This window comes from Tachyglossus aculeatus, chromosome 3 (genome assembly GCF_015852505.1).
Source record: "Tachyglossus aculeatus isolate mTacAcu1 chromosome 3, mTacAcu1.pri, whole genome shotgun sequence".
In the NCBI taxonomy this organism is placed as follows: domain Eukaryota; kingdom Metazoa; phylum Chordata; class Mammalia; order Monotremata; family Tachyglossidae; genus Tachyglossus; species Tachyglossus aculeatus.
Genome location: NC_052068.1, coordinates 53210878 through 53228670, shown reverse-complemented (window position 1 = coordinate 53228670; position 17793 = coordinate 53210878). Strand labels below are relative to the sequence as shown.

At 41.1% G+C, this 17793-nt stretch overlaps 1 protein-coding gene across 2 annotated transcripts in view; it reads left to right on the top strand.

Annotated features, from left to right (window-relative positions):
- Positions 1–17793, top strand: part of PHYHIPL (phytanoyl-CoA 2-hydroxylase interacting protein like) — a 77753-nt gene that overhangs the window by 21645 nt on the left and 38315 nt on the right. Inside the window, exon 1 of one of the 2 annotated variants that reach the window (XM_038743636.1) lies at positions 7740–7770. The exons of the other annotated variant lie outside the window; for it this stretch is intronic. The gene's annotated coding sequence lies outside the window, so the exon portion shown is untranslated. Of the gene's footprint in view, positions 1–7739; positions 7771–17793 lie in introns of those variants that run through there. 2 annotated transcript variants of the gene reach the window in all.

Genomic DNA, 17793 nt, shown 5'->3' with positions numbered 1-17793 from the left:
AGGGGAAGTGGTAAGTGGATACAAACAATTCGAGGAGTTGAGGAAGGAATGGGAGAAGAGAGGTGGAACAATAGCTGGATGATTCAGTGAGGTCCAGAGAATATATTTGTAGGGATGGGGAGATGTTGATATGTTTGAAGGCAGAGGGGAAGGACCCATCAGATAGTGTGGGTTGAAGAGAGTTGCAGGGATGAGAGAAGAGTGGGTGCAAGTGTTTTGTTTTGTTTTTAGAAGGTGGGAAGTGATGGAATTCAAGGAACAGATGGAGGGTAGGTTTTAAAAGCAAATGTCTTCTCGAGCAGCAGCCAAAAGGGATGAAAGAGTAGATGTATGGGTGGTAGGTAGTTGGGAAGTTGAGGGGAAGATTATTTTACTGGTATTTAAGTGCTTACTATGTGCCAAAACCATGCTAACCACTGGGGTAGATAAAAGGTTAACAGGTTGGACATGGTCTGTATCCCACAACAGGCTCTCAGTCTTAATTCCCATTTTAGAGATGAGATAATTGAGGCTCAGAAAAATTAAATGACTTGCTCAAGGTCACACAGCAGACGAGTGGCAGAGTCGGAGTTAGAATCCAGGTCCTTTGACTCCCAGGCCTGTGCACTTTCCACTTGATCACACTGCTTTTCTGTATCTGGGGACTTCACACTTGATGGTTTTGATTTTTTTTAACCAAGAAGTTGACAAGGTGATTGAAGTGAGAGAAGGGAGAGGTGGTTTTCAGGAGGGAGTTTGATCTCTGGAATAGTTTGTGGGGGCAATGGGCAAGGGAGTTACTGCTGGAGGGGAAAGTGATGAGCTGAGTGGAAGAAAGAGTTATAGCAGGAAAGGATACATTGGTAGTGGCCAAAATCATCCTGGGACCTGGATTTCCACCAAAAAGACTTCACCGCCTGAACGAAAGAGCTGAGGAAGATTACTATGGAGATTAATTCATTTGTTCAGTTGTATTAATTGAGCGCTTACTGTGTGCACAATATAACAATATAACAGTATAACAATAAACAGACACACTCCCTACCCACAACAAACTTACAGTCCAGAGGAGGGGAGATAGTAATATAAATAATTACATTTCAGATATGTACATAAGTGCTGTGTATTGGGAGCGAGGGGATGATTGAAGGCTCGGGGTTGGTGATATATGATGGAGGGACAGGGTTGAATGACCCCTTCAAATTTCATATTCAAACATGCAGATAAGGATTAGGTAACAGCATGTCTTGCTTGAAATATTCTGTATGTAAATTTTCCTTGCATAATATCCTTGCACATTCTGATAAATCATTCAGAGTTTTTCCCCTTCTTAATACTAAAAATTGAATAGTGTCCTCTTAACTCTTAAAGCCCTTTATTGAAGTTTACACAGAATAGACGTGCAATAAGTGCCTTCAGGACAAAGATGATGATTAAATGGGTGTTTATTTTAGAACTTTGAGGAAGAAGAGTAGATTCATTCTAGAAACAAAGCTTTGATGAGGCAGTGCATAGCTGAGAAGGAGTTTTCCTTGGAATTTGGAAGCAGTATTCCCAGAACTCACAAAGGTGACTTGTTATATATTCACCAGGATGCTACTTCCTTAGCGATGTGTCTAGCACAATCTCCACAAAGGTTGTATCTTAAATGCTAAGAGGATAACATTTCCTCTGGGGTCAACTGTCATGTTCTAACCTAGGATTTGAGCAGGCAACAAATATCTATTGTGTATGCATATCAGTCAATCAATCAACGGTATTTATTGAGCACTTATTGTGGGCAGAGCACTGTACTAAGTGCTTGGAAAAGTACAAAATGCCATAGAGTTGGTAGACACAATCCCTACCCAAAAGTGTCTTACAGTCTACAATCCTCAGCAATTGACTCCAAGTTTTCAGCAGGGATACATCGTCTGAGGTTTTGTTTTACTTTGTCCTTAACATATTTCTCCTGTTGCCAATTTTCAATTTCTAAGTTTCACATCTTCATATACAAATTGTTTTGGGTATCCTGCTGCCATTCATTCTCATTCATCCATTCATTCAATCGTATTTATTGAGCACTTACTGTGTGTAGAGCACTGTACTAAGCGATTGGGAAGTACAAGTTGGCAACATATAGAGACAGTCCCTACCCAACAATGGGCTCACAGTCTAGATGGGGAAGACAGACAACAAAACAACTTTTCATGTAGCCCACCGAGTTGTAGCTGCCTTGAGGTGAATGTGAATTCAATGCTAGGAGAACTTCATTGAGAAGCATAGAGAAGCAGCATGGCCTAGCGGATAGACATGGGCCTGGGAGTTAGAAGAACACAGGTTCTAATTCCAGCTCTGCCACATGTCTGTTGTGTGACCTTGGGCTAGTCATTTAATTTCTTTGTGCCTCAGTTTCCTCATCTCTAAAAAATGGGAATTAGGACTGTGAGCCCAATGGACAACAGGGACTGTGTCCACCCCAATTTGCTTGAATCCACCCCAGGACATAGTACAGTGTTAGGCACATAGTATGTGCTTAACAACTGCCATTATTATTGTTATTGCTATTATTATTATTATTATTAATGATCTTGTTTTGCTATTTGATATTATGTAGGGTCTGTGAAAAATGCTGATGGAACTGCTCAAGAGGCCAGATGTGGCACCCGGGCAGAGTCCAACTGGATTGTAAACTCACTGTGGGTGGGAAATGTGTCTGTTTACTGTCATTTTGTATCCTCCTAAACACTTAGTACAATGCTCTAACACAGTAAGCGCTCAGTAAATATGAGTGACTGAAATACGAGTGACAGACTGACTAACCTTAGAGGAGGTTGGACAGTGCTACAACATGGCGGGAGCTTTAGTTTGATCTAGAGCCTGATGCCACACTGCCACCAAACTTTGTCTCACAGCCTTCCAAAGGATCTGCTGGCCTTCTTCCCTTGGTTTCCTTTCTACTTTTATATCGGTGCATTAGTGGTCAGTTTGCTACCTAAGTAAAGGATTACTGTGGCAAGGATTAGCTCTGAGTTTCCAGTATAAATTATGGGTTGGGTGTATGGCAGATACATCACCTGGGTTTACTTTAGACTCATCATCAATCTCTAATGACGACTGTCTGACTTGGTGAAGCAGTTTAAAATCATTTGCATGACTTCTAGGATGTGAGAAGCAGCGTGGCTCAGTGGAAAGAGCACGGGCTTTGGAATCAGAGGTCATGGGTTCAAATCCCGGCTCCGTCAATTGTCAGCTCTGTGACTTTGGGCAAGTCACTTAACTTCTCTGTGCCTCAGTTACCTCATCTGTAAAATGGGGATTAAGACTGTGAGCACCCCGTGGGACAAGCTGATCACTTTGTAACCTCCCCAGCGCTTAGAACAGTGCTTTGCACATAGTAAGCACTTAATAAATGCCATCATTATTACTATGTGTGTTTCTACGGTGCACTCATCTGCCTACTGCAGTTGTTGAATGCTGGCCTCTAGGACTTGGATGGTGCCTAAAATCAGTTAACATGGAACCCCATTCATTGAGGCAAGAGGAACATTGCCTTGGAAAGTAGATGTGGTGGTCATTATGATTGCTGTAGCAGCTGGATTTTCGATTCTTATCTTCTCCCGAGTCCTGACACTATTGCACCATTTCTTACTGGGGTCCCAGGAGAGGTAAGAAATTCAATAAGAAATGAAGCAGCAGCTATAGTAGAATGGGCACTGCAGCCACCAACTTCCCAGAGTTCATGTCTGTAGGGAACCTAGTAGTGGTAAAAGAAGGTGGATAGCAGACCAGCCCTTTCATAATGACCGCCCCTGCCACCACAGACAGAAGCCAGAGATGGGGCCTGGACTGCTTAGGAGACCAAAGCCCTACCTGTAAGATTTGGTGAGGTGACCAAGATAGTGGAAACAGCAACTGAACCTGCTCTCTTGCTCCATAATGAGGACATTGGCTCACACATCTTTGGATTTTGGGCTGTGTGATTAAGTATATGTAGGTGGGCATTTGTATGTCTTTACCTGTCTTGTCTCCCGAACCCCCAGTGAAGCCAGTCTATTCCATTAATGATCCAATCAATCAGGGGTATTTACTGAGCACTTACTATGTTTAGGGCACTGTGCTAAAACCTTAGGAGAGTACATTAAAGGAAGTAGACACAATCCCTACCCTCCTGTAGCATACAATCTAGCAGGGTAGTAAGTTATTATAACAGTGGCATGGAAAGAAATCTGAGTGAAGGAGCTTCTCCTACAAATTTTGTATATAGCTATTATTCTATTTATCTATTTTGATGGTATTGATGCCTGTCTACTTGTTTGGTTGCCTGTCTCCCCCTTCTAGACTGTGAGCCTGTTGTTGGGTAGGGAATGTCTCAATCTGTTGCCGAGTTGTACTTTCCAAGGTCTTTGTACAGTCCTCTGTACATAGTAAGTGCTCAGTAAATATGAATTTCTTCTGCTTAAAGAGCCTTTGTTATCATTATTGGCAGGATCAGATGATTTTAAGTGAGTCTGTTTATATGTAAAGAAGAGCATTTCAGTGGAACATTTTACCTTCAGTAGCTGCTCCAACCATTAACTGCCTCCGATTTCAGTGATGTTTCCAGAATTTCAGCCAGATCCTTTCTGATTTAAGAAAAGTCCCACCGACAGCCAATATGCTGGTAGATATCTTGTTGATTGGTGTTTATTACTTTGCTTCATTCAGCACCACTGGATATGGCTTTTAATGAATTTATTTATCTACTACACGATGACTTTCAAGTATACTCATCAGACTGCACCGATTCTGCTAGAAATTACCTTCTGTTATTCAGACAGAGATGAAATTAGAGCAATGAAAGTGTGCTTTGCAAACTAATACCGGATTATCTTTGTCCAGAAACGCTCTGGGCATATTACTCCCCTCCTCAAAAATCTCCAGTGGCTACCAATCAATCTGCGCATCAGGCAGAAACTCCTCACCCTGGGCTTCAAAGCTCTCCATCACCTCGCCCCCTCCTACCTCACCTCCCTTCTCTCCTTCTACTGCCCAGCCCGCAACCTCCGCTCCTCCACCGCTAATCTCCTCACTGTACCTCGTTCTCGCCTGTCCCGCCGTCGACCCCCGGCCCACGTCATCCCCCGGGCCTGGAATGCCCTCCCTCTGCCCCTCCGCCAAGCTAGCTCTCTTCCTCCCTTCAAGGCCCTGCTGAGAGCTCACCTCCTCCAGGAGGCCTTCCCAGACTGAGCCCCTTCCTTCCTCTCCCCCTCGCCCCCCTCTCCATCCCCCCATCTTACCTCCTTCCCTTCCTCACAGCACCTGTATATATGTATATATGGTTGTACATATTTATTACTCTATTTATTTATTTATTTATTTATTTATTTTACTTGTACATTTCTATCCTATTTATTTTATTTTGTTGGTATGTTTGATTCTGTTCTCTGTCTCCCCCTTTTAGACTGTGAGCCCACTGTTGGGTAGGGACTGTCTCTATGTGTTGCCAATTTGTACTTCCCAAGCGCTTAGTACAGTGCTCTGCACATAGTAAGTGCTCAATAAATACGATTGATTGATTGATTGATTGATAGTAGTAATTCCCGATAGTCAATTGTCCTCAAGCAGTGTGCCTGCCCTGGAACAGAGCCTGATACGATGAGCCTTCAAAAAGAGATGTTCCTGGGAATTTTTTCCTATATAGGGATCAAATAGTCAGGTTTGGAGGAGCACGGATAGGGCACAAAATTAAAAATTGATGGAAAATGAACATTTGTTTATTGTAATTATATTAACCAATCTGTGTAGTAAGAGTGTGTCTATGATAATAGGAAAAAGGGAAGCAGAGTCAAATCCATAGGTAATCCCCAAATTTCTTTTAAATTATTATTTATCCTTCCCCAGACAGCCTCTATTTGACAGTGCTATCAAGAAGCAAAATAAATAGGTATTTTACCTCTTCTCCATGGCTTGCCTGCCCTCTGGAAGAAGGGCTGAAAATAATATAATAATAATAATAATGGTATTGGTTAAGCACTTACTATGTGCCAGGCACTGAACTAAGCACTGTGGTGGATACAAGCAAATCAGGTTGGACACAGTCCCTGTCCCGTGTGGGACTCACAGTCTTAATCTCCATTTTACAGATGACATAACTGAGGTACAGAGATGTGAAGCGACTTGCCCAAAGTTCACAGCAGACGAGTGGTGGAGCCGGGATTAGAACCGTGACCTTCAGACTCCCAGGCCTGTGCTTTATCCACTATGCACTGCTGCTTCTCAACTGTGAAATGTCCAAAGCAGTGTCAGCAATAGTGTAGACAGTGGTGGGATGATAATGAGAGGGTAGAAAAGAGAGGACTTGGATGATCCATAAATTAGATAATCTGCCCCAGAGGAATTGGCATTTGGCTCTTTCTGTCAGTTTTCTAAAAAAAATAATTCTGTGCACATCTCCTCATTCCTCTCCAAATGTAGCCCATCCATCTTTGCCTCAAACATAAATTTTTCACTATTGACTTTAGGGCACTTAGCTCTCTTCCCAGTACCTATCTTCCCTCCTCTCTTACTACAACCCAGCGTGTACACATCACTCCTCTAATGCCCTCCTATTTGTGTGTCCATCTTATCTCTATCACTGTTGACACTATACTTACACCCTCCCTTTTGCCTGGAACTCCTTCCCTACTTCACATCTACATCTTCAAAGCCCTACTAAAATCATATCTTCTCCAGGAAACCTTCCCTGACTTTTCTTTCATCTTCCCACCCATTTCTCCCTCCTTTCTGTATCAACCATGCACCACTTAAGCACTTTGTTTCCCACCCCCACAGTACTTATGTACATGCCCTTATATTTTACTGCTTCCCCTACCTGTAGTGTCTATCTCCCCCACTATATTGTAAATTATTTGAGGGCAGGGTTCATGTGTACCAGCTCTTTAGCATTCTCCCAAGCAGTAAGTGCTCAGTGAAATACTAGTGATTGATTGACTGTGGCATTTACTCACAAAATGATTTTCCCTCTTTCAGAAATACCTCACAGGAGGGGGTGTCTTATCAGAACAACTAAAGTAGTGTCCAGAAAGAATTTTAAGGGACTCCTAAATGTAAAGTCACAAGGATCTGGATTATAAAATCAGGAGAAACATGAGAAAAGGGTAGATTTGGATTTGAAACCTTTAGTCACCTTTCCCTCAGGCCCACAGCACTTTTATACATACCTGTAATTTACTTATATTAATATCTGTATCCCCCTCTAGACTGTAAACTCACTGTAAGCAGGGAACATGCCTATCAACCCTGTTTACATTGTACTCTCCCAATTGCTTAGTACAGTGCATTGCTCACAGTAAGCACTCATTAAATAAGATCAGTTGATCGACTGCAAAAAACCTCTCCCAATTCTTTAGATCAATCAATATTAAAAAGCAGGGGATGTCAACTGGGAGTCAGAAAAACAATCAGACAATCAGACCATCATGATGTTTGACTTTCTAATATCCATCCTTGATTAGGAACTCTATATTCAAAATACGTTTTAGAAGAACTATATTTTCAAGCTTTTTGACTTTTTTAGAATTTATAGCCTTAGTTCCAAAGGAGGAGAGAGGTGAGAATTGAATTTGACAGCTTTAAAAATGCTTCAGCTTGCTCTCAAGATGGCTTCGCTGCTCCGTGCCAGCCCTATTGTTGATCTCATAGAGGTGACGGAACTTCTTCGTCCTTATATGCAATTTTTTTTCCACTCTGATCCACATTCCAGATTCTATCTGCACAGGAGATATGGAGCAAATTCTTGTTCACTTAAGCTGTTTTGATTCAACTTTGAAGGTGATGATCACATCTGTTTGAAAATGGATTAGTTCATTTAACTGGGAATTTAACTCTTGGATATGGTGGAGAAATTAGGTTATAAACAGGAGCGTGATGCATTACTGTTAAGGCACCTCAGCTAATGACAGTGAAACTGGCATTTTGGGTGTATTCTCTAGCTCAGAGTGTTATGTGTAAAGTCTGCGTAGAGCAGACAAGCGGTTCAAGAATTTTAATGCTTCAAGTATTAAGTAAACTTCAATTAATTTCTTGGTATTCGCAATATGTGGTACTGTGGTATTACATTGCTTTGATGCTAGGACTTGCTCTTCCTGGAATATATGAATTTCTAGCTGTTCTATATGTGTACTATTGCCCATAATATTGTTATGGTTTAATTTCCATTTTTCCCTTCTTTAGCTCAGAAACTGTGGGGTATCAGCACAATACAAATAGAAAAGAACAGCTTCAGAGGTGATGCTTTCAGAAATATTTCATATTGGAAGCTTTAAAAGCACTCCAACTTGTTCAGTCACTGTATTATGTCTAGTCATACGTACAGCATTTGATATTAGCCTTCATGAAGATTTCTTGACAAATGAATTATCTATTAAAACATTCTTACATGGACTTAAAAACAGGGTCAGCTGCATCATCTCAAATTGAGGAAGAGGAGTGTTTCTGGGTTTGGATGGGTAAGATAAGGGTTTATTTCACATCTTTATGACCTAGAAGAGATAGTGAACAGTACTATAAATGCTCTGAAAATAAGAGGTGCTGCTACTGTGAGGAAGAGCCTCCTTCAAAATTACTTTTTGGTTCTTCCTCATAGTAGCAGCACCTCCTAATTTAGTTAGCTACATGAGGAAAAAAATTGGGTTTGAAAATGTAAGCTAGTTATAAATGAAGAAAATTACTGCTATGAAAGAGCTCATACACTTTCTTTGACACAAATGAACTCTCATGTCATCTTCAAATGTGAAAGTCAGCCTTACACATACGTGCCAACTTTTCATTTTGAGTACAGAGTCCTCTAGAGTTCAGCAGGAATATAAGGGGAATGAGAGCTGGAAGGACCAGACTTCAAAGAACTAATGGGCCAGCAAGTTATCATTTTGGGGCTTTTCAGCTCCAATTAGAAACTCTCAGTTCTTTTTAGAAATCTGGGATAGGCCTAGCTAGGAGTCTAGTTCAAAAAGTTGTGGGAATAATCACGTCCATCATTTCAAAGAAACTGGCACTTCTGGACATGTGTATTTGTACCGTGTGTGTGTATGAAATACATACTGATGTAATTAAGCATTTAGTATTAGCCAAATACTGGAATACATACAAGATAATTGGATTAAATACAGTCTCAGTTTCTCACAGTGCTCACAACTTCAGAAAGAGAATAGCTTTTTATCCCCATTTTACAGATGAGGAAACTAAAATGTCGAGTAGTTAAGTCCTTTGGCCAAGGTCACCCAACTAGCATGTGGCACACTTGGAAGTACAACCCAGGTCTCCTGACTTCATCTTGTGCTTTTTCCACTATGACACTCTGCTGGTATACTATAAGGTCAAAAAGGACTCTGACATGAATTTAGATATACACTTCCTGGTGTCCTAGTAGACGAGGGAAAAAGAGTTTTGCTGTGATTTTTGGGACTGTATAGATTGAAATATCACAGCACATCCCAGTAGATTGTGATCTCTTTCAGAACAAGTGGATTCACCTCTGGAAAATCGTGTTCAGTTTCTAGGCTAGTCAGAACCAGATAAATATCAGAAAATCAGAAGAATTGCTGGGGTAAAGCTAATTACAACTACTAAGGAGCTGGAAGAGACTGACTATGAGATATTAACAGAAGCTATTTTTATATACATGTTGCCCTACTGAGAACTATGTTAACATGATCATCATTGTTTGGGAAAATCTAATGGCCCAATCAAAGAGAAGCAGCATGGCTTAGTGGAAAGAGCCCGGGCTTGGGAGTCAGAGGATGTGGGTTCTAATCCTGCCTCTGCCACATGTCTGCTGGGTGACTTTAGGCAAGTCACTTAACTTCCCTGGGCCTCAGTTCTGTCATCTGTAAAATGGAGATTAAAAGTGTGAGCCCCTCGTGGGACAACCTGATTACCTTGTATCTGCCCTAGCTCTTAGAACAGTGCTTGGCACATAGTAAGCACTTAACAAATACCATCATTATTAGAGAAGCAACGTGGCACAGTGGAAGGAGCACGGGCTTTGGAGTCAGAGGTCATGGGTTCAAATCCCAGCTCCGCCAATTGTCAGCTGTGTGACTTTGGGCAAGTCACTTAACTTCTCTGTGCCTCAGTTACCTCATCTGTAAAATGGGGATGAAGACTGTGAGCCCCACGTGAGACAACTTGATCACCTTGTAACCTCCCCAGCGTGTAGAACAGTGCTTTGCACATAGTAAGCACTTAACAAATGCCATCATTATTATTATTATTAAGTAAATCTCAGTGCTCATTTACATTCATAAACATATCATTAATTCCAAAAGGAAAATGTAATAATTCCTTTTTAGCATTTTGGGACGTAAATGCCTAACAGGAGTAATGATAATCTTAGCATAATTCAGGTTGAGGGGAAATCAAGCAAAGGTAAAGGAGAGAAAGAAATCCCAATCACCTTGGGATAGTCCAATCTGAAGATCTTTAGAAGGGTCTAGTGAAGGCATCAGCAGTTTTATGTAGATACCATGCTCTTGCCCTTGCTAGAAGTAAGCTCACTGTGGGCAGGAGTTGTGTCTGTTCATTGTTATACTGTACTCTCTCAAGGGAACATTACAGTGCTCTGCACACAGCAAGCTTTGAATAAATACGATTGACTGACAGACTGAGTCCAGAGAGCGAAGTCGATAGGGTGAGAACCTGCTGCTGCAGATGCAGCTGTGTTGCTGCCACTTGTTCGATGACGAGGATGGAATTTACTAAGCGCTTACTATGTGCAAAGCACTGTTCTAAACGCTGGGGAGGATACAAGGTGGTCAGGTTGTCCCACATGGGGCTCACAGTCTCATTTTACAGATGAGGTAACTGAGGCACAGAGAAGTTAAGTGACTTGCCCAAAGTCACACAGCTGACAAGTGGCAGAACCAGGATTAGAACCCATGAACTCTGACTCCCAAGCCCGGGCTCTTTCCACTGAGCCACACTGCAGCTCCCAGATACTGCACTATTTTTCGAGTTTCAAACCCCAGAACTGGGGAGAGTACTCCAGAGCAGGCTGGAAGGTTCTAGAAACACCAGTAGAAGCAGCAGCTGAAGCCTCTGGTTAGTTGGAGCAGGAGATGTGGATTTTAGACCCAACTCTACTATTTGGACAAGTTAACCTCTCTGTGCCTCAGCCCCCTTTAGACTGTAAGTTCCTTATGGACAGGGAACATGTCTACAGCTTTGTTGTACACTTTCATTCATTCATTCAATTGTATTTATTGAGCGCTTCCTGTGTGCAGAGCACTGTACTAAGTGCTTGGGAAGTACAAATCAGCAATATATAGAGACGGTCCCTACCCAACAACGGGGTCACAGTCTAGAAGGGGGAGAGAGACAACAAAACAAGTACTTAGTACAATGTTCTGCACACGGTAAGCACTCAGTACATACAATTGATTATTTTTTGATTGATTTTCTCATCTGTAAAAAATAGACAAGTTCCCTGCTCTCCTTCTTTCTTAGATTGTGAACTCTGTATTCGACAGGGATTGTCTTTGATTATATATACACCCCAGTGCAGTAATGCCACCAATATCATTATTGTTGTTATTCTGGGGAAAACCAAGAAACAAAACAACTGTTTTTCATCCCAGAGAAGCAGCATGACCTAGTGGAAAGAGCAAGGGCCTGGGAGACAGAAAACTTGGGTTTTAATTCCCACTTTGCCACTTACCTGCTATGTGTATCGATGATTCATTCATTTATTCAATCATATTTATTAAGCATTTACTGTGTGCAGAGCACTGTACTAAGCACTTGGGAAGTGCAAATCAGCAACATATAGAGATGGTCCCTACCCAACAATGGGCTCTGAAGGGTTGTATCTACTTCAGCACTTAGTACAGTGTGTGGTTCACAGAAGGCACTTAACAAATACCACAGTTTATTATTATTATTATTATTATTACTATAATTCGATTCTACTATCGTAAGTGAATCTGAGTTAATAAATGTAAAATTGTTAAGATTCAAGGAATTCAGCTTCGGGACTATGGACTATGCAGCAACAACCAAATGAGATTTGGGGACTGTTGCTAAGAATCATTTCTATCATCATCTCATTATGATGATTTTGTACAATAGTCGAGTTATAGAATAAAAGGTAAACAGTTAAAGATGAAATGAGAGTCATTCTGGAATGCGATCTGTCCACTTCAGAAAGGTTATCATGTGAGAACTAAATAAGCGAAAAAGATTAATGGTTTGAGTTAGAAAGGCAAGCATATTGAAAGGCTTAAAATGGCTTAAACGTAAAGCAGGAACCTCAATATATTGTAAGTATTTCAAGTTTTGTAGAAAAAATGATCAACGAATTAGTGAGAAGAGAATAGAAGGTTTTATGATACAATAAGTTATTTTCTACTGAAAGGAGATTGGAGGATATAATAATGGTTATTAAGCAGATAGGTGAGTTGGAGTTAATTGCCTTTTCTTTACATGTGGGAGCTCTAAAAGACTCATTGGAGGAAAACATAACTACAGTATCTTGTTTTCAAATTAATTTAGCTCTGTGAAAGAAAAATGCATGATAAATCCAATAAATAGCCATTTTTCATAGAGGTAATAACATGTAAAACTTGATGATGATACCAATAGTGAGATTTTCTGAGTGTGTATGTGTATGGGTGTGGCTGTGAAAGTGTTTTCTACATCATGTCATATTAAAGATTGTCCTTTGTTGCTGAAGGATTCCCTGACCAGCACTGATCCCCAGCACTTGCAGTTTCTAGGCAGTTGTCACAGATGGGCCTCAGTAAGGTGTATTTGCCCCCAGTTAGGCCTCAGGGTTAGGAAGATGCAGACACCAACTGAGTGTTTCCCCGAATAGGTGCCACAGAGCCAAAGGCCCTCCATTCTTTCAGTCTTCTCTCAAAATGGCAGCCAGCCCAGCAAACCCAAAAGCTAATAATTATAATAATTATGGTATTTGTTAAGTTCTTACTATGTGCCAGGCACTGTACTAAGCCCCGGGGTGGATACAAGCAAATCACCCTCATTTTACAGATGAGGTAACTGAGACACAGAGAAGTGAAGTGGCTTGCCCAAGGCCACACAGGAGACAAGTGGTGGAGCTGGAATTAGAACCCTTGACCTTCTGACTCTCAGGTGTGTGCTCTATCCACTATGCCACTATAATCTTTTTCTTACTCAAAAGTCAGAGGGAGATAATTATGCCATGGAAGAAATCAGGCAAATAAGTATGATAAACATATTTATGTGCAAAAATTAATTCATAAGTGCTTGGGATAGTGAAAGGGTCTGTATGATTTAGATGGTTGGGAATTTGGGGAGGAAGGCTGGCTGGAGGAAGTGGGATTTTAGGTGTGCTTTGATTGTGAGCAGAGCTGAGACCTGTTGAACCCAGAGTGCAAGGCAAGAAGTTCCAAGCGAGGACAATACATTAGGACAGTCAAGAGTGTTCCACTCAAACAAGCCTTTTAATTGTGCTAGTTGGAGAGAAAGCTGAGGAATAGTGAGTGAAGTAAGTTCTAGATGGTAATCTCATTGTGGGCAGGGAATATGTCTGCTTATTCATTCATTCAATCATATTTATTGAGCGCGTACTGTGTGCAGAGCACTGTACTAAGCACTTGAGAAGTACAAGTTGGCCACATATAGAGAGGGTCCCTGCCCAACAATGGGCTCACAGTTATTGTTGCATTGTACTCTCCCAAGTGCTTACTACAGTACTCTGCACTCAGTAAGTGTTCAGTTAATATGATTGATTGACTGAGAGAAGGTTTGATGGCAAGCCTTAAAGTTGATTGTGAAGTACTTTTTTACCTGAAGGGGTACAGGCATCCAGTTGATGGTTTTAAGGAGAGATGTGGGCTGAGAGATGCTTACAGAAGAAGAGTCTTGTAGCAGCATGTGATATAGATCGTGGGAAGAGGCTGGAGGCAGGGTGATCTATAAGGAGGCTGATGCAATTATCAAAAGTTTGGACTGCATTGGTAGCTCTTTGAGATGGAGAGGAAGAAGTGGATCCAATAGACAACCAACAAGAACCGACAGGATTTGGTGGTAGGTTGAATGTGAGAGATGAAAGACAGCGAGGATTAGAGCATGACACTGCGGTTGTGGGCTTCTGGGATTGGAAGTAAACTGTTGTTATTAACTGATGGAAAAGTTAAGAGAAGTAGGTTTAGGGGGAAACATGAGTAGTTATTATTACTATCGTTATTATATTTGTTAAGCACTTAACTGTGTGTCAAGCATGGTTCTAAACACTGGGTAAATACAAATTAATCAAGTTGGTCAAAGTCTCTGTCCCACATGGGGTTCACTGTCTAAGTAGGAGGAAGTAAGCACTTAGTACAGTGCTTTGCACACAGCAAGCGCTCAATAAATGACTGAATGAATAAATTTAATCTCCATTTTTCAGTTGAGGAAACAGAGGTACAGATAAGTCAAATGACTCACCCAAGATCACCCAGCACACAATCGGCAGAGACAGGATTAGAGCCCAGGTCCTTTGATTCCTCGGCTCATGCTCTTTTCATTAGTCCTGCTGCCTCTCACTGGGCCGGGCTGTTTTAGTTATGGTTAGATATTTTGAGTTTGAGATCCAGGAGGGACTTCCAAGCGGAAATGTCTTGGAGGCAAGAGGAAAGATGGGACTGTAGGTAGATGAAGGGTCAGGGCTTGAGAGACAGATTTGGTTGTACTCCATCAGATCAGCCTCCAGTTGCACTGTTGTATTTTTGACCAAATAGCCCTACCTGGTACTGTTTCATTTTTTCTGTTTTGGAGTAGAAATCTAGCTGACAGCTCTGCTGTAACTCCCTTCTGCGTCAGCCTGACTTGCTCCCTTTAATCATCTCTTCCCCCCAGCCCCCGCTCCCAGCCCTACAGCACTTATGTACATTTATGTAATTTTATTTATTTATATTAATGTCTGTCTCCCCCTCGAGACTGTAGGCTTGTTGTGGGCAGGGAATGTGTCTGTTCTATTGTACTCTCCCAAGTGTTTAGTACAGTGCTTTGCACACAGTGCTCAATAAATATGACTGACTAACAGTTACTAGATATGCTGTTGTTGTACAAAGCTGGTATGTCTTCTGCTACTGTTTCCCAATTGTCCATGTCTAGGCCACAAAATTTGAGTTTTTACTTCATCGTCTTTGAAGCATTACTTATGGCCTCTCTGTTCGGTTACCTTATTTCAGCTTAGAGTGAGAAGCTTTTTGTATATCCTTTTGTCTTTGATTCTTCTTGTAGAATGCTTACAGTGAAGGTGTGATGTGAAATTTGATCACTGTAGTGGCACATAATTGTCCAGGTGCATTGAACAGGAATTGTACAAATGAGACAAAAACAACACCAGAAGCTGTAAACAAGAAGAGCAAGTTTTTGTGTGAGTGCTGGCCAATGAGAGCTGTGGAGTCTTTGTCCTTTGTGGTCACACATAGACCTTAAGTGAATTTCCTCCCCTTAGGTGTCTTCTTTGAGCACATATAACAAATCAAGCGCTTAGTACAGTGCCCAAGCACTTAGTACAGTGCTCAAGCGCTTAGTACAGTGCTCTGCATACAGTAAGCGCTCAATAAATACTATTGAATGAAATAAATCTGTGGATGAGGAAATTTTAAGCATGAATGAAAAGGACTTTGTTTGACCTGTATTCCAGCTAAACTGAAAAGTGAAAAATGAGGCCAAAAGAGCCTTCCATGACTGCAGTGTGAATGTTTTCTTACTCTCCTGCTGTACATGGAACAAATCAGTTTATCATATTTATTGAGTGCTTACTGTGAGCAGAGTATTGTACTAAGAGTTTGGGATAGTACAACATAACAAGGTTGGGAAACATGATGATGATAATGGTGATGATGGTATTTAGCGCTTATTGTGTGTCAAGCACTGTTCTAAGTGCTGGGGTAGATCCAAGCTAATCAGGTTGGACACAGTCTTCTCTGTCCCACATGGAGCTGACAGACTTAATTCCCATTTTACAGATGAGGTAACTGAGGCACAGAGCAATTAAGTGACTTGCCCAAGGTCGCAAAGTAGGCAAGTGGCAGAGCTGGGATTAAAACCTAGGTCCTTCTGACTCCCAGGCCCATGCTCTATCTACTAGGCGATGCTGCTTCCCTGACATGTTCCCTGCTCACAAGGAGCTTACAGTCTAGAGGGGGAGACAGGCATTAAAATAATGGATATCTACGTAAGTGCTGTGGGGCTGAGAGTGGGATGAATAAAGGTTACAAATCCAAGTTTGAGTGATGCAGAAGGGATAAGGAGTAGGGGAAATGAGTACTTCATTGGGGAAATTACCTAGTCCAGTTTCTGCCCAAACAGGACCACTCCTGAACCATCCCAGAAAGAGAAACAACTAGAAGACATTGAGTAGAGACTATTTTTCAACTTCCCTTGGAAGCTCAGAATGGTTTAAACAATTCTCACCAATAGAAAGTCCTTAATCAATAAATTATTGGTATTTATTGAGCATTTGCTATGTGCAGAGCTCTGTACTGAATGTTTGGGAGATTGATTGGGAGAGTACAATATAGTATCAACCTGCGCTTACTGTGCGCAGAGCACTGTACTAAGCGCTCGGGGAAGTACAATATAAATGAGTTGGTAGGCATGTTCCCCGCTTACCAGAAGCTTATGAACCCTTTCTACCCCCATATAAAGCCTGCTGTAGTGGATATTTTTAAATAATTAAATGCTAGTTTTTGATGGAAGGTCAAATGAATGTAAAGGGTGAAAATTTCTTTCAAAATGAAAGAAGGCACAATGGTCTTTTTACTGATAATTGCATCATTTCACTAAAACACCTTAGTTTCTAGGACCATCTAGAATCCAATTATTTTTTAACAGAGTAATTTTGTTTCATGGCAAAGGGTGCCACATAAGCAAATATTATTAGTATAATTTTCTATTATTTTCAGTTTAGTGCTGTTGATAGAAATGTTGCCTTTGAATTGATTGTTTTGGCAAGCCGCTCTTTCCCTCAGGAGAATTTTAAAACACATACAAAGGCATTCATTTGAGCTTTGCCTTTGGTCAAAGCTTCAAAATCACTTCCTTCAAAGTCACTGTAACAACGTACTCCCAGACTTTAGAATCTTGTATTTTAAATGCAGCAGGATAGCTAGAATGACCCTTAAAATAAACATGCATTGCAACAAAGGAAGCTGCATTTGTCTCGAAATTTGTGCCTAAATTTGTTCACCTATAAGGCACCAATATCCTTTTATTTTATTTTATTTCATTGGTATTTAAGTGCTCACCATGTGCCAGGCACTGTACTAAGCACGGGGAAGATACAAGCTAATCAGCTTGGACATAGTCCCATGTGGGCTCCCAGTCTTAATACACATTTTACAGATGAGGTAACTGAGGCATAGAGAAGTTAAGTGACTTGCCCAAGGTCACACAGCAGACAAGCGGCAGAGCAGGAATTAGAACTCAGGTCCTTCCTATTCTTAGGCCTCTGCTCTATCCTGTTACTTCTCCTTTATTTGCTTTATGATTCAGGGGGACCAAATGATGTTTGAGGAGGAAATTATAAGAAATTTACCTAGTTTTATAACTTATTTTTTCCTTGTTAACATTGTTTACTACAGGTGGGATCTCCCCCATCCTATCCATCCAAATGTCCAGCATGCTAATCATCATCATCAATCATATTTATTGAGCGCTTACTGTGTGCAGAGCACTGTACTAAGCGCTTGGGAAGTACAAATTGGCAACATATAGAGACAGTCCCTACCCAACAGTGGGCTCACAGCCTAAAAGGGGGAGACAAAACCAAACATACTACAAAATAAAATAGAATAGATATGTACAAGTAAAATAAATAAATAA